The sequence below is a fragment of the Triplophysa dalaica genome, chromosome 12 (genome assembly GCF_015846415.1).
Source record: "Triplophysa dalaica isolate WHDGS20190420 chromosome 12, ASM1584641v1, whole genome shotgun sequence".
Taxonomy (NCBI): Eukaryota; Metazoa; Chordata; class Actinopteri; order Cypriniformes; family Nemacheilidae; genus Triplophysa; species Triplophysa dalaica.
Genome location: NC_079553.1, coordinates 20,360,764 through 20,378,768, shown reverse-complemented (window position 1 = coordinate 20,378,768; position 18,005 = coordinate 20,360,764). Strand labels below are relative to the sequence as shown.

Sequence of the window (18,005 nt, the reverse complement as noted above, 5' to 3'; positions counted from 1 at the left end):
AAAAATGTGAAGTTCATTAGAAAAGTGTGTATTTATGAAGCATTTAGCAACTTCAAAAAGGTTGTGAACTAAGAAATGTTGTAAACAATCTTACGGAGAAATATAAAACAGAAGACTTTATCGCGTGCTCACGAGAAAGTCTTCTGTTTTTTTATTTTCGCAAATGACCCTTCAACGGTTCCGTACCTTAAGGACACCGAACTTCATTTGCATTTAAAACGCAAGTTCTTCAGTTTAGTTGACAGTATTGATCCCGCGCTCCGAAAGATTTAAGGATATACCGAGGTTAAGTTCAGAATGCAGTCCGAAGTTACTAAAAACGGTATGTAACCATCTTTCAAACTCTATCCGCTTTGATACAAACACTATAAGCTTTATTTTTAGAGATTTGTGCATCGTTTTAAAACGACGGCGTTTTTCTGCCACGAGAATAAAGTCGAAATGTTTCGAGAATAAACTCGTAGTACGAGGATAAAATTATTTATAATATAATATTATTTTGAGAAAAGTCACAGAATGGCTAGAAACCAATGGATGTGGAGGATTTGGTTCAATCTTACTTGAAATGAGGATTTAGCAATAAGGAAATTATTTGTCTTTTGGTGCATAAACACGTATTTGTGTGATTGTGTGTAGTGTACCGAAAGCTCTGTGTCGGTTAACATCAGTACGATAACTTACACTGCAACTGTTACTCTTATTTGGTATTAAAATCTTCATATTTGTTTTTATGATTGATCAATTATTTAACAAATATTTGTAATTGTAAGAATGTAAACTTCTTATGTCCCCTTGTCTAAACAATATTCTACGGTTGAAGAGTCTAGTCGACTGAACACACAGAGTTTGCAGATCTGGAGACAAAGTTTGACACAGACACAAGTGCTTGTTCAATCAGAGTCCAAAGTTTATTGTGTTAAGGACTAATATTTATAAGCTTGAAACAGGAGGTGTCATATAAAACCACCAGAGTGGAAAATCACCAGACTTTCTGTTTAGTCTTATTCCTCCTGAGAACAATCAGATATGATCACAAAGTACGTATTCAATATACGTACTCAACATTACAGCATCAAAACAATTGTTCCTAGACATCATTAGGAACCTTGAGATGGAGACCAACAGATATTTATATCAGCATAAGACAGCATAAGATACGATACAACTCTCAACGATGTTAAACAACAGGACAGTAAGGCACATATTATGTGAATAGAAGCTAATACTAATATGATGGATGGATGAATGAATACATATGATATATGAATTCTGTATTGTACACAGATGCAATATTTGTAGAGGACAGGACGGAATCCAGATTCTCACAGTAATCAATCGATAAATATTCCTGAAAATATACATCTCTAGTAAATGCACATTTCTGCAAGTCAATATAATGAGAAAATTGAACATTAAATATGAAAAATGCTAGATGGAAAAGTGTTTCTATGAAGTGAAGTCTCTAACCTTACAGTATATGTCTAGATATTTATTAACAACGACATCAAAAACTAGCATTACCTTTGTTTTATAACATACTGTATCAGGTCATTGTCAAAGTTTCTCTTCTGTCTGATGAGCCAAAGACACAATCATTTCCTAATGCTGATTTATTCAGTAACATGTTAATCTTATGTTTGGTCTGAGATGTTTCAACAGTTTACTGTTTGTTGTTTTGTGTGTTGTAGATCAACATGCCAGAGGTACATGTAGAAAATGTGGCTTCTTCACGAAAGCATGTGTGGATGCAGAAAACGTTTCCTGCTGCCACGAGACCAGAGTGAAGGATATTGATACTCCGCTGCTGCCAGACACATGTGTCCCAGGAGTCTCTGATGTCCAGCAAACTCCTGACCGAGAGCAGATCCGTTCTCAGCTGTCTTGTGTCAGTGGTCCGTCTGCAGTGGCAGCTGTTTCGAACGCAAAAGAAACCGAGGGAGCCAGCATGGAGGACAATTTGAAGGACGAACCACAAGGTGAGATGAAATAAACCTGGACCAGTATTTATCAAGCTTCTGAGAACTACTCACAAGAACACTGCTAAGAATTTACCTAAGAAAAAGTAAAAAAAACGTTTGAGTTCACGGCTCAATGCTGCGCTTAAAAGTTAGTCAAAGAACTCGCAACAGTACTGTTGATCCATGGAGCATTAATGACATTTAAAAAAGTGCCACCCACAATAACGCCTATGTAGGGGAGCACTGAATTTATGTGTGTATAATGTGAAATTATACGGTTCCATTGGCCTCTCTATGTCCATCACGTCTCTGTGTCCTCAGTGCCATCACAAGCCCCTAGTGGCAACTCCTTAGCACTTGAAAGACCTCTCGAGTGGTCTTAAATAATTGGGAGAGTATGGATGAATGATAGCTCGCTTTTTTACCTAGTTTGGAAGTAGGATTTCATGAATTGTCAGCACTTAAAACTAAAATGGCACTTTGAGAAGCTTGATAAATACGGGCTCTGTACATTTAAGCTGATATTAGATCATTTGCCTTTTCACTGTTCTCTGTGTCTTTAAACTGTAATAATCACCATTTGTTTTTCTGTGTTTTAGAACAACGTGCCAATGAGACAGACGAAAGAACGCTGCTGGCTGTTAAGCCGTCTGATAGCAAGTCTGTCTTTCTGTTTATTATCGCCTGCAGTTATATTTAGGGATGGGAATTGATAAGAATTTAACGATTCCGATTCCATTATCGATATTGCTTATCGATTCGATTCCTTATCGATTCTCTTATAGATTATTAATGGGTGAGGGAACAAGTACAAATTTGTTTGTTTGTATTAACTCGCTTTAATATCTGATAAGAACACAGCACATACTCAGAGTATACACAAATTATGTGTAGCAACCAAAGAAAAACCTAAAAGTAGGCTACAAAGTAAAGTCCAGGGACCTATAGAATTTTTCACATTCATCATTGATACATACAAAAAAATAATAGGCAAATTATTATTCATATAGTAAAAGTTTACACAATGAAATGGCGCTCGCATTAACTAAAAAGTTACCTTCGCCATTAATAGCAGATGACGTCTTGTTAGCTCCGCTGCTGCTTGACTCACTTGTTGTTGCTGTGTCGCTAAGTAGTAGTGTATCAAACACCCGACAATCCTGCAAATGAATTGCGTGCTGTGTGGCCAAATGTTTCTGCATATTGTAGGTAGTTCCTCCCTTTGCCGAAATTAAACTTTTACAGTTGTTGCAAATGACCCCATTGGCGACTTTTCTAGTGAAATATTACCACGCTTTAGATTGCTTCTGCCTCGATGACATGTTTGCTGCGTAACCAAAACAACGCAGTGCGTGTGTGTCGTCATGATGACACATTTGCAACAAGCAGAAGCGATAAGCGGAATCGTTAAGCAAGTACGCTAACGGTTCCAAGGAATCTATTCACTGGGCACCGGTTCTAAAGAAGAACCGGTTCTCGGTTCCCATCCCTAGTTATATTTGTAATTTCACCCAAATGAAACTAAACACAAACATGACTAGACAATCACATGAATTGGCAACATAATATCTGTGTTTTAGGACAAAGTGCTACTGGGACAGATGAAAGAACGCTGTTGTCTTTTAAGCCATCTGATAGTAAGTCTGTCTTTCTGTTTATATCGTCTGCAGTTATATTTTTAATTTCACCGCATTGAAACTAAACACAAACATGACAAGACAATCACATGAATTGGCAACATAATATGTAGTATATAGAGTCATATCACAAGACTACTTGTTGCGACATAACATTACTATGTTCATTGTGTCTGTGTTTTTAGGAGAATTTCAGTCCGTCTATGAAAAACAATTCTCTTTAGGAAGTGGTAACTATGGAGACGTCTACATGGCAATACGCAAATCTGATGGTCGAAAGGTAGCAGCACCCTTTTACAGAATTGAGCAACATTTTACTCCTTATGTACCTAAAGATTCATGTTCAAATCTTGATAAAAATGTATGCATTAAACAGACTGCAGATTGTCATATAATCATCTTTGTATAATAATTGTGTTTCTTCATTTACAGGTTCCTGTCAAATCCATAAAAAGGTGTAAACACGACATTCCTATTGCTGTTGTAAGTTGATTAATACATTTATATTTAGTCATTTAATTGTCTATGGTACAATATCATTAATATGAACCTTCAGTTAGACATGAAATAGACAACTTTGCCTGAGTCCTCACAGAGCTTTGAGTAGATCTGGCTCTTGTGATCGTATCTTGTGATCGTACATAGATAAAATTGATGACACGTCCATCCAAATATAACAATATTTGTGGTTTAAATCTAAAGAGTTAACCATAGCCAAGTAACCATTTCTTATTCTCTTTTTCTCTAGGCTGGCTATCCGAAACCTGTGATGACTGAAGTGGCAATGATGGGCTATGTTGCAAAAACCTCCCACATGTCCTTATGTCATTGAAATGTTTGAGTGGTTTGACTACCCAGACAAGATAGAAATTGTTATGGAATGTCCTGCTCCCTGCTTGGAACTGAAGACATTAATTTCTTTTCATTACCTCACCGAACAAAAAGTCAGGAACCTCATTTGTCAGACAGTTCAAGCTGTGAAGCACAGCCTTGACAGAGGCGTCTTTCATAACGACATCCACACAAGCAACATCCTGGTCAACACCAGAACCTACAACCTCATGTTAATAGTCTTCTGCTGTGCTCTTGAATACAAAAAGGGCAAACTCTTTCCCAACCATAAATATAGAGGTGAGCTGGCATTTTGGGGTTTTGTAACAGTCTGGAATCGTATTTGTCATGTGACCCTGACACAGATTCGCTGAACTTTGATAACATCTTTGTTACAGGAGGATATGATTACCGGCCATCTGAGGTCAAGGCTATGAAGGATTTTGAGGGCGAGCAGAATGTTTTTCAGCTAGGGAAGCTCCTGGAAAAATGTCTCCTGAGTGTAGGCCAAGAGTAAGCATCTGTGAGTCAATTGACAAGAATACTGTAACCCACAGCTGAGTGCACACAGAAAGAGTCCATTTTTGTTATTATTAGAGCAGAAATGTCAAATCTAGCAAATATCTGGGTAAAACCATTGCTTTCATCAGAGAATTCATATAGTGCATCATGTGGTGACCATGACTAGAGGGTTTAATTTAAGGCCTATCTATTACCAGGGCTTATATAATATGATTACATATGTCATCATTTGTAGTGCCATCGTAGGTTTGACCTTAAATTTCATGTAATGTAGCATTATAATTGCTACCTTTGACTAACCAGCTCGCTTTAAACTGTTATAGATTGTAGAAAGCTTTCAGCTGTATGCAAAGCCTACATTCCAAAAGACCGGCCAGAGGTTGTCAAGCTCTTAGACCACAAGTGGTTTAGATACGCTTGAGTCAGTCCCTACAAGGACTTCTTAAAGAACCATATGCAACTAAAATGACATCAATTAGTTTTGTAATACAGTAGTAAATGTTTCTTTTGTGAATTCTTCATTGACATAATTATTCAACCCCTTAAAGACTACCACTCTGAAGAACAGAGGTTCAATGAAGTGTTTTCAATCAGATATTGAAAACACCTGTGGATATCAGGGAGCAGCAATAAAGCCTAATAAGCACCAATTAGGCAGCTTTAAAATGACTGTGATACTCAGCTCCTTCTAGACATTTACTGGTGTGGTTACAAACATGGTGAGGTCAAGAGAATGGTCCAGGAAGACAAGAGAACAGGTGATTACTCTTCACAGGAAGGGCAATAGCTATAAGAAGATTGCAAAGATGTTAAACATACCAAGAGACACCATAGGAAGCATCATTCGCAAATTCAAGGCAAAGGGCACTGTTGAAACGCTACCTGGTCGTGGCAGAAAGAAGATGCTGACTTCGACTGCTGTGCGCTACCTGAAGCGTAGAGTGGAGAAAAGTCCCCGTGTGACTGCTGAGGAACTGAGAAAAGATTTGTCAGATGTGGGTACTGAAGTTTCTGCTCAGACAATACGGCGCACCCTGCGTAATGAAGGCCTCCATGCCAGAACTCCCAGGCGCATCCCCCTTGCTGTCCCCAAAGAATAAGAAGAGTCGACTGCAGTATGCCAAAAGTCATGTGGACAAACCACAGAAGTTTTGGGATAGTGTTCTGTGGACTGATGAAACAAAATTAGACCTGTTTGGACCCATGGATCAACACTATGTTTGGAGGAGGGCTTATGAAGAAAAGAACACCTTGCCTACTGTGAAGCATGGCGGGGGTCAATCATGCTTTGGAGCTGTTTTGCTTCTGCAGGTACTGGGAAGCTTCAGCGTGTGCAAGGTACCATGAATTCTCTTCAGTACCAGGAGATATTGGATGACAATGTGATGCAGTCCGTCCCAAACCTGAGGCTTGGAAGACGTTGGACCTTTCAACAGGACAATGATCCCAAGCATACCTCCAAGTCCACTAGAGCAGATCAAAGTTTCAGATTAAAGGCTGGAACATTTTGAAGTGGCCATCGCAGTCACCAGACTTAAATCCGATTGAGAACCTCTGGTGGGACTTAAAGAAAGCAGTTGCAGTGCGCAAGCCTAAGAATGTGACTGAACTGGAGGCTTTTGCCCATGATGAATGGGCGAAGATACCCGTAGATCGCTGCAAGACACTTGTGTCAAGCTATGCTTCACGTTTAAAAGCTGTTATAACTGTAAAAGGATGTTGTACTAAGTACAAAGATTGAATGTCACTTGGGGTTTGAATAAAACTGATAATGATGTGAGCTCAGAAAAGACATTTGTGGTTATTTCGTTATAAATGTTATGTTATATTTGTCAGACCTACACGTACATCTTTGATTTAATTGTAAGCAGGATGACTGAATGATCATAATCAATGTCAAACTGACCAAAACAATCAATATCAGTGGGGGTTGAATAATTTTGAACACAACTGTAAATATGGGCTGTAGAAATCATTTATAAAAATAAAAACAAAGTTTTCTCTTCCTTTGCCTGTATTTGTGTTCAAATCCAACCCATTAATATTTCAGATACTCTTTAAATATCTAATTATATCTTAATATTTTAGCATTCGTACTCCACATTACCTGTTTCCTAACAGGATTTCTTCGCTTACCTACGCGTCCCTATAAAGTGACCTGTTTCTCTTTAACAGGAATCGAACATTTCTAACATTAAATTTGTTAAATTTAGAAGAGGCTTAAGAGGACAAACGACATTCAGTGTTTACCTTTAGCTGACGGCACAAAACGTATACTATGAAGCAAATATGCTCACCTGTTTTAGGGCCCTTTTTTGTGCGATCAGCTTGTCTGGTTTACCCGTCACAATCGTCAGCCTCCTGCCCTCTAACCTGGATCATGTCGGATTGTTACCAAATATGTTGTGGCGAATCGGCCTTCCATCGCAGAAAGAAATGGCAGAGACAAGGGTTCCAGGTGCAAAGAGTTTAAATGATGTTTTATTAACAAAGTTCGGGAGGAGCATGTGCAAACAATTACGTAGCTGCACGGCACTAGCGATCACGCAGCCGCCCGGCTGCACGGCATTAGAAATCACGCAGCTGCCTGGCATTAGCAATCACACCACCTATCCCACCAAACCAGAGCGAGCTCTATAAATTGTGAAACCGCCTTACCTCCTCCACTGATAGATTTTCGCAGCATCCCACCTCCACCCCGACTTCTCACCATTAAAACTCTTTTCTACCCGAAAAAGGGGGGAAGCGCTCGGGGCCCGGGCAAACACAGAGATCAGAGCCCTCGCCCCGAACCAAGGGGGAGTGCTCCGGGGTCGGGAGAGAATGCCAACCCCGGAGCCCTATCCCCGGTCAGCATGCCAAATACCCATACTAAATTCTCAGCGTAACTACGCTGTCCCCCTTTTAATTATTTGCTAAGGTGAACTCGTGAAACTTTATATGCCCAGGCAAGCAAAGTGGGATATTCAGAGTTCATCTGAAGTGATCCAACCAATACACATCTGACTCCATCTTTTATACATTGTTCTCCAGATATTATCACAGTTTAAACCAATCATGTTTGCCTGACATCATCTTCTTCCAATCAGGTTTCATATGATATCATCTTTTTATTAGCCCGTCCCTCTGCGCTCGCTACCGTTATATCTCCGGCCTACCTTATTAGGATTTAATCGTAGCGTGCACCTCTCAAAAACAAGTGCCTCTTTATCTTGACACTTTTCTGAGGCTTTCGGACGATACATGATTTAACCTTGTTTTTATAAAAAATTAGCTCATTGTTTAGCATAGGATGAGCAACCCAGCATCCTTGGCTGCATGCGATTAATTAAACTTCTCTACAAAAGTGTATGTGGTGTACGTTCAGTTACAGTCTTGGTGAGATAAGATTATATTAATTATTTCAGTTGTTATTTTAGTTAATAAACATCTTTTCTGTTTACTTTTTAAATACTTCCCTCCATATTGTTATCACAGATTACTTTACAAATGGCTAATGTTTCGGATGTGTGTGTCCCAGAGTTCAGATAAGGACACATTCTAGCTACAGTCGGAACTGGAGGCTGTGGAGAAGCTGATCTAGGATCTATTGGAGAAGCAGGCACGACTGCGGTCCCAGTTTAATGCTGGGGACATTGTGATCATCAGAGACTTGATTTTCCGGAACTAAAGGCAAAGTGCGCACTGATTGCTTTCCTACCCGCGATCCTTAAGTGATACGGGAAAATCGGAGCTGTCATGCTGCATGCAGGGGGGTATATCACCTCTTGGCGAGGAGGTGACCACTTCCCACGTACCAACAGGGACACGAAAGGAAAGTACACTATTTGCTTTAAATAGATGGTTATTGTCATGGTGTAACGAACACAAACTGCTCTTTTAAAATAATTGGAATCTTTTCTGGGAGCGTCCTAGGCTTTTTATGTCCTGATGACCTGCACCCCAGCAGTATTGCAGCGTGGGTTGTTTTAATCAATCATATTCAAATCATATTTAAAAAAAATTTTTATTGCCATTGTTACTCTTAACAAATAGGTGGTGCTGTACTTAACTATAGTTAAGTAAAATCTTGTATTCAACCCCCTCCATAATATTTTTTTTACAGTGAAGAGTTCTTACAATGTAAATTAGGCCACATAACAACTATTTTATCACCTCGACAGTCGCTACCCATTAAGTACCGCATTGACGCTAAACTAATTACTTCCAATCACTTATAAGACATTAAAAAGTTTAGCTCCCGCTTATCTAACATAGCTTCTATCACGCTAAAACCCATCACGCTCCCTACGATCACAAAACTCGGGACTTCTGGTAGTAGGTAGAGCTTTCTCAAATGAAGCACCTAAACTCTGGAATAGCCGTCCTGATACTATCCCTGGCTCAGATACACTCCCACAATGTAAATCTAGATTAAAAACACATATGATGCATACTAGTAAATGAACAGCAGCTACGCTAATGGTTCTCTCTCTGCCCTCCTCAACATCCTCTGGATACTTCGAGGTAACCACAGATTATACCGGCTCAAATTGAACCATCTGGTGTCATCCTCCTGTGAGATCCTGCGGACTGACTGACCATCGGGACACCCATCCAGTGGAAACTACACATTACACCAACACCAGTTGATCATCACGTGCCATGCGTGTGGTGTTACTTTACAGCTGGTAATAACTAACAACAGACAAAACCCATATCCTTTAGACTAAGAAAAGCTTAGCCTGCAGCAAAAAAGGGTACCAGGACTGTACCAAGACGATATTGTGTTCACCCTATTCCTAAGAAGAGCACGGTGAGTTTAATAGATTGATCCAGGAGTTAAAGCTGTACCACGATTGTTTTCATCGTTACTTCAGGAAGTCAGTAGGTCAATTTGAAAACTTGCTTAACCAGATGGCTCCTATGTTGATAAAATGCAGAACGAACTTTTGGGAACCAATTGACCCTGAGCAGTATTGGCTGTGTGGTTTTTGTTGTTTTTAAATGATAAAGTTTTTGGTCAGTACAAGTTTTTTGGCATCATCGCAGATATGTGTTTTTCACAATTTTATCACAATTATCTATCACAATTTTATTTTTTCAGATTTCTCTGTACTGGAAATTCTTACCCAACCATTGCGTCAAGCTTTCGCCTGGGCATCTCAACTGTGGCTTTTACAGTTGCAGAGACATGTGAAGCAAATTGGACATGTCTTAAAGAACAACACATGCCAGTGCCCATAGAAGGTATGTGGAGGAAAACAGCCTCAAAGAGACTCAAAGAAAGATGGTACTTCACCAATTGTTTTGGGGCAATGGATGGAAAGCATGTTGTTATTCAGTCCCCGGCAAATTCTGGTTTTTCTGGTACATTTTCTATGGTTTTGCTGAATGTAGTTGATGCAGAATATCGCTTTCTAGTGATTGATGTGGGCAGGTATGGGAGTAATAGCGATGGTGGCATTTTTGCAAACTCAGCAATTGGAAAAGCACTCAGAGACGGAACTTTGAATGTTCCTCCACCAGCAGAACTTCCTGGTAGAGCTCTGCGGGACCTAACCAGATTTCTTGCGACGCTGGATACATTTCCGAATAAAATGCGGCAGCGATCGGGAACTTTGGTATGATTGGAATGGAAGTGGGCGGCGGGCGGTCTAAAAACATCCGTTGTCCATTCAGAACTACATGTCTGCACTCATTCTTAACAAGCACCAGCACAGTCTGCATTTAGGATTATTGTGCACGCGCTACAAACATGGACCAGTGCTTTCTGCTTAATGCATTTTTTGCAAGGTCCGTGCACGCAGCATTTGCATAACTATCCTCAGAGTGAATACATGTCGGGAGTGGGTGGGTGGGGAATATAACCTAGCGGGAGTGGGATGAAAACTGTCCCGCGCAGACCTCTACTTCCAGGTGCTCCTGAATTAGGAAAGGTGAATCATGTCATTGTAGCAGATGAAGCTTTCCCACTAAAGCCATATCAGGGTACATACAGGAAATTATAGTTACATTTAATACTTTTAAAGACTATTTCTTTAGATTTTAAGACCTCATCGCCACTTTTAATCGGTTAAATCTGCAACACTTACATTTACAATATAATGATTGTAAGATAGCACAACTGCAAAGTCCAATGCAAAGTTTATTAGAAATAGAAAACAAAAACAAGAATTGACAAAACTTATTGAAGAGGGAAAATAAAGCTATCTGAGCTAACAGGACAATGAGTTCACACAGTAAATACAAACAATGTATTTGTAACATCAACTCTTGCAACCGTCTGCAAACCATATCATGCTTGTGGAACACTTATGACAAACACATCACTGATAGACAGTTTACCTGACACAGTGCCTCATTACCGGCAAAATAATGATCACAATAATTACATCATACAATTAATTGCACATTCCCAGTAAATTAACTTAAACTGCCCTGACGGGGCTTTAAATGTGAAACTTTAGACTACTAATCAATACAGCTGATCACTTTCATCTATAAACAAACAATGGTTTAGTTGTTTCTATTTTTTCATATATGGTTAAATTTCAACTTTGAACAATGAAATATATTAAACTTCGACAAACTTAAGGTGGGTGATGCTACAGTATGTTCAGGAGGAGCTCCTTCACCAATACCCATTATGGTATGTGCCTCAATTCATTTGCTTTGTTCAAAAATAAGTTTAAACATTCTTAAAAGTCGTCAGAATTTATATAAGGTTTATCATATATTATATATGAACTTTATGAATGTTGACTACTGTCTGAGATAGGTATACATTTACAAAAAATAGTACTAATATACAACCAATATGGATGTTAATAAGCAAAATAATGAATTTGTATACATTAATATAAAGTGTAACCAAAGTTTATATCCATCACTCATTGAACAGATTAAATGAGTTTCAATATACATTCTTTAAACCTACACAATATTTATTGCAAGTTTGTTTAAACATGTCCCTTGGGGGAGTTGTAAGCAAAGGTGTTGTTTAATATAATGCAGCTGTGTGAGATCACTCTGGGCAGCCAGCATGGTAATACATTACGGAAAGTGAAGTGTATTTCTCGCATTTCCCCTGGTAGTAGAATAACCAGCTAGATTTGTCTTCTTAAATAATTGCCTAGGAAGGTCTGAAAAGTTGTAAAATCTAACAGCTATAACAGGATTAGCTAACATAATGGTGCCACAAAAGATTCAGTGGTTGTCCCAGCCTGAAAATAGGACTCCGCCCGTTAGTGACAAGAATCAAAATGCAAAAATCAAAATTAACAGTACGTCGATCAGCATCAACAGCTCATAATGCTAGAACATTTCCTTGTGAAATATGAGCATGCACATTTACACAAACTAAAAAACAGTGTGATTGATCAGGAAAATATATTAAAGCCATAAAGATTTTAGACCAGACTTAAAATGATTTAAAATATATTTACTGAATGAGGGCATTTATTAACAGTCCAGAACGATTTTATGAATTAATAGCTCAAAATGCTTCCATTTCTATTGTCATGAAGAGTTTCTCCAGTCTGGCAGTGATGGCTTTTCTAGACTAACAGTAAACTCGGGCTATACAAACTCCATATGATTTTTCAAACTCAGCTCAACTCAGACAGCCTATCGGAAGCATATCCCTAGCGATCATCTTAGTATTTAAAGCCGTTATTTGCTCCGCCCGTCTGGCATCAAAATTGGTTGGTCTGACAATAAAACTAGCAACTGAATGCTGATCAGTGGATGGACCTGCTGGGCGCTTCACCCTCAAATGATTGTGCATCGTAGTTATTGATCCATGATAAGCCAGCTTTGCATTGCACTTTATTCTCATTCATTTTGTTAAAGGACCCTACACAGAACTCATTTTTGACATTGTCTCAATTTATCGTAACAGTTATGCCATGTCTACATTGTGCGTATTTTCGTTAACAAATGTTTTGAGAAAATGTTCCCTCGATTGTCTCTTGATTGACAGTCTTTAGGTGCATCATTATTGGCAGCGCCATCCTTTGGTTACATGAACACGTTACGTGTGAATACACAGCGATTTTTGTAGGATCGCGCACACAATATTGGAAATTAAAAAAGTATTCAAATTTTCGAATTTCGTGACTCATCCCTAGTCGCTGCACCAGTATGGTGGAAGATGGGCACCTAAATCGAACACGGTGATAAATGAGCGATGAAGATCTCCATTTCTTCAACCTAGTGCTAACACCGCTACGTAGTCCTCTTTTCCTCCGACGCCTCTTTCGCACAACAAGGCAACCGATTTTATAACGGGTAGCAACGGGAAAGAGGAGACGCGTGCAAGAGTAAAAGGGATTTTCTGTTGATGTGCGTCTGCAACATTCCTTCAGTGAAAATCGTAAATCCAGCAGGGAAAGGCGATCATAATTAAGTGTAGCGGTAATTCCCATCGCAAATGACAAAAGGGTCAATAATCAATCAAACGAACAACACTTACAGCACATACAAACATTAGCGGCGAAGGCTAGCCAGCAAACATCCCAGTGCCATCTTGACAACTTGAGGTTTGGATTGAAAAAAAAAATACACTTATTTTTCTAATATTACCTGAAGGGAAAAAAGATTAATACTATTTATGGACAATTAGGGAAATAAACGTTCATTACTCACAAAAGTAAGGTGTCTTTTCATTAGCTGTATTAATCCATTTGGAATGGCTTTCATAACTTTCAGAAATACTTTAAAGGGGACAGGAAAGTTGAAAGTATAAAGAAAGTCTTCATAAGATAAGATTTAGCCATTTCCACCAAATAAGTCCATAACGAAGTTTGTTAAACCAATTGTGAAAAAATAAAGACTTATTCCTAGAGGTGATAAGACAGTTATTCCATAAAAGCACTTTGTGTGGGGGAAAATTATGTAAAAAAAAACCAAATCTTCCGAGCCAATAACACTTGCTGGGGAAAATTTGATAATTTAACTGGTAATTTCCCAGGCAAAAAATTACAACGTATAGAAAAGAAAAGATAAGAAAAATAATGAGTGTTCTTTCTCTTAGATTTTTTTTAACCATTTAATTTTGAAAATGTTAATGATGTCTAAAAATCTAACATTTCTAAACCGCCATCAACCCTTCTGCCAGACATAATATCTTTTTTCCGTTTTTTAGCTTAATTCTAGGAATACCAAGATATTTCACATATTCCATTACCGTTATATTTTCTACTGATACATCTAGAGAATGATGAAGAAATAGTATTTTGCACTAATAAAAATTGTATACAAGCCCAGAAGATATGGAAAACTTTGTTGGTTGTCATGATTCTGCCTCCTCAGGTCATGTTTTTCTTGGTCTTGTGGGAGAGTCATGACAAAGCCTTTGGTTTTGTGTGGAGAGAAACATATTATTCACTCTCTGATCTCGTCTTAGGCTCCACCCCTCTCGTTTCTCGTATTAGCTATCCAACGGTGTGTCATTACCCACACCTGCACATTGTTATTCTCCTTTGTTAGTCTCAATATTTAATATCCTTGTGTTTGTTGTCCTGTGCTGATTTGTTTTGTATTTACCTCTTGTTGTGATCTGTTCAAGTAAGTCTAGCCTTGTCTAAATTCCTGTCTAGTTTAGGTTTTTGTTTCTCTCTAGTTTTGCCCCCACGTGGGAAGTTTTTGGTTTACAAGTTTGAAGTATTTCTTAGTTATTTTGTCTGTCCCCCATTGTGGGTGTTTTTTCTTTGTAATTATTGAAATTTTCAGTTGTTACTCCTTACCGGTGCCTGCATCTGGGTTCTTCTCCCCCTTTCGTGACAAAGGTAGTATCATATGCCAATTGAATTTTTGGACTCTAAAGGCTTTTAGACTCTAAAGGGTCAAAAATAAGGCCAATGTTATTGCTTGTATGTCTATCTATTCTAAGCCTGTTTAAAGTTTCATGGATGATTTGATCTAGCCCTGATTTTAATCTTTTAGCATAAACTAGAGCAAGTTATTTTTAATCTATATTTAGTATAGTGATAGATATCCATATTAAGGGTATCCTTTTCTGCTTTGGGAATCAAAGAGATTAAGCCTTGTTTTATAGTTGTACATAACTCCTTTTTTATGCATTCAGTAAAGGGGTGATTTTTCTCTGGTTTAACTCATGTGTAATATAAATCATAGGGGTCCACATAATGTGTCTGTGAAGTCAAAGCTAAAAAAACACCACAGATCTAATATACCATGCGCTTCTTGCCCACTTTTGCAAGTGAGGATAAAATCGCTGTTTATGTGTGGGTCTCTTTCAGTGCAAGCGAGCTGCTAGTCTCTGACCCCTTTTCATCAGAAAACACAGCCAGATACTCGAGATAAACAAATCGCTATTTCTATAAGCTATCTCATATTAACGTTACACAGGCGAATCCTATCGCATGTTTACAAGCCACACACATTGCTTTCTAATAGTGAACTGACAAACGTGTCAAAGTGACATTTTATTTACTTTTAAGTTGCCACAGATCCCTGGGGTCTTACTTAAAAAATACCAGTACTTACAATGTCTTTATTTGCAGCTTTTCCTCATTTAGTGTGGACAGTTTTTCCATTGAAACAAAATAAATCCATTGCTCTCTTGTGCCCCGTGAGGCTGAGAACATTGTTCTGTGTTGGTCTGTGCAGCCAACAACAGAACATTTCATAAGCTTTGCTACTTTTGCAATAGTGTTGGAACTTCACACATGCGAAAACAACAATGGCGACGGTGCAACGGGTGGACACGTTCAGAACAAGGGGCGGAAACATTATAATAAGAACGGCTGCTTACGTCATTAAGAGAGTGATTTCTGAAGCGCTCGTTTTCTCACAGGCTTGCAGAGATAGGCTCACATAAAAAAAGTTAATGATTTGTCTTTTTTCACGTTTCTGAGTTGGCAGATGCACAAGAGACCATAGCGTTTAAACATAGAAAAAGTTTCTCATTAAATCACCCATTTCCACATTAAATAAAGTGGAAGTTTTAGTATCTCCCAGAAATGTTGGTACAATCATTCAGGACCTGAACTTTTTTTTTCATGCATTGAATAGTTAACTTTAATTCTTCTTTCTTAAGAACAGATTCACACAAGCTTTTGAAGTTATTATTAATCAAAGGAATATAATCTTTAGTCTTATCAGTAGATGATTAACACATGTCATAATTAAAATCAGACTGATACATTTTTTTATAAAAGGACCTAACAAAGACTGAAATCAGCTTGGTATCCTAAGGGTGTTGAAAATACTCAATGCTGATAATGATTTTTTTTCTTCCTATTTTCAAGAGCAAAGAAATAAGAAGCAAAAAAAGCTCCATTGGCCTTGTAAACAAACAAATCATCAAATTTTCACTGTAATAACTAAAGCTCACATTCCTTTGTCTGAGAAAGTATCTGACATTTACATAGAGTATCGATTTGATTTAAAAACTGTTTTAATACAATCTCTATCCTTTTTAATTGCTTCCTTGTGTTAATAGCCAATTTTCTAGACTTAAATTTGAAAAACTCCCATTTGGATAGATACACTGATATTTCTGATTTAAAGATACTGGTAGCTAAAGCTTAAATTTTATTTGTCAAGATGTTATCATTTAAAAGAGAGTTAGTTAACTTCCAGTAGCCAAGAAGATGGTTAGAATTATGAATAGTTTTTTAATGATAATTCAATTAGTAAGTGATCTGAAACGGAGCATAATGGTGGGAGATATTCTGAACGTGTTGTAGAAAATTAGGGGAAATAAGACACAAGTGATGATCAGTGGCGGAGCCAGAGGGCTAGTTGGGGTGGCAATTGCCACCCCAGACGAAGTCCTTGCCACCCCTGTTGCCACCCCGCTGAAAACATTACACTGTTAGATTTTTACGAACATTTCCCAAATCTCCCAGCGGACGTGAATGCATCTTACGCAGCACGCACAAGCGTGCAGCCGCAGCGTGCTGTTGCTGCTACACTTTTCATTGGTTAAGCTGACACCCAGGACTTTCGTGACGTGCTCCAAACGGCTCCAAAACAACGCCGACAGCACACGGGATCGATGAAGAGCATTTTGCTGGTATGTACGGCTTTTATTGGTATTAAATTAAACGAAGTAGTGTTTAAACTGGAAGTAAGGGAGACTTTGCACTTTAGTGCTTAGCATTAATACTTCATGAGCAGTACTAGTCGTGAAACTGGCTGACTAATACTGTCACATCTGCGTGAATATGCTTAAAACATGTCGTTAGCAAATGTTCAGCAACAATCACAGACATAAGGTAGGCTTATTCATATTGGCACGTGTATTGCAGCACTAATCTTAGTATAACAGACCGTTGTCATGAAAAACAGAGCGTTGCCATGGACGCAGGATTCTAACCGTAGAGACCGAACGGATTATTTTCTTTAGCGGAAGCAATATAAATAGTTTTTAAATCAATAAACTCCCTTTTAAATCTATATGTTGTGTCAAATTATTTATTTATTTGGTAGGTAGCCATGTAATAAGCGGGATAATGTATAGCGAGGTGGTTGTTATAGCGAATACAACCCCTCCGCTTCACGCCGGGCTCCTAAACAGCCTGTCGGTGTTATATTCGCTATAACAACCGCCACGCTATACATTATCCCTTACTTAACATACCATGTCTAGATGTCTTTAAGCAATTTTCCTTGTGTTGTCAAATAGGCTAGACCTCAATATACTCAGATTTTGTCGTCATGTTTTACTTTAGTATTTGTATTATTAGTAACAGTGTACTCATGGTAAATAATAACAAGCAAATTGTTCCAAATTATGGTTTCTTCATGAGGTGTGTAAAACATTTTGCTTCATCTCACCAGAACCGCAGAATTATGCTGTTCTGAATCTGAATGTTTGTATTTGTGAACTTGGTGGTGCCATACCATGGGTAGATGCAGGTTATACCTGGTACAACTATTGAAGTTTATCATTAGAGTCAGTGTTTAAGAGCTCTATGTTTTTTTTGCATTGTTGTTCTACTATTATTCTTGTAGTACATGTTTGAATGTGTACAACTGCCTACTCCTGCCTTGTTTTGACAGGTCCAAGTTTACCTCAGTTTTTTCTCTTGGACTTGATTAGTCC

The 18,005-nt window shown here is 38.3% G+C and overlaps 1 long non-coding RNA gene across 2 annotated transcripts; it reads left to right on the top strand.

Annotated features, from left to right (window-relative positions):
• Nucleotides 1–227: 227 nt before the first annotated feature.
• Nucleotides 228–6,702, top strand: LOC130432439 (uncharacterized). 2 transcript variants are annotated; one of them, XR_008908475.1, is made up of 8 exons: nt 228–322; nt 1,689–1,976; nt 2,558–2,618; nt 3,539–3,595; nt 3,781–3,875; nt 4,028–4,078; nt 4,344–4,726; nt 4,825–6,702. It is a non-coding gene; the product is annotated as an uncharacterized LOC130432439 (long non-coding RNA). The 2 variants fall into 2 exon arrangements; XR_008908474.1 differs by lacking the exon at nt 228–322 and having other exon boundaries at nt 1,455–1,976.
• Nucleotides 6,703–18,005: the final 11,303 nt, after the last annotated feature.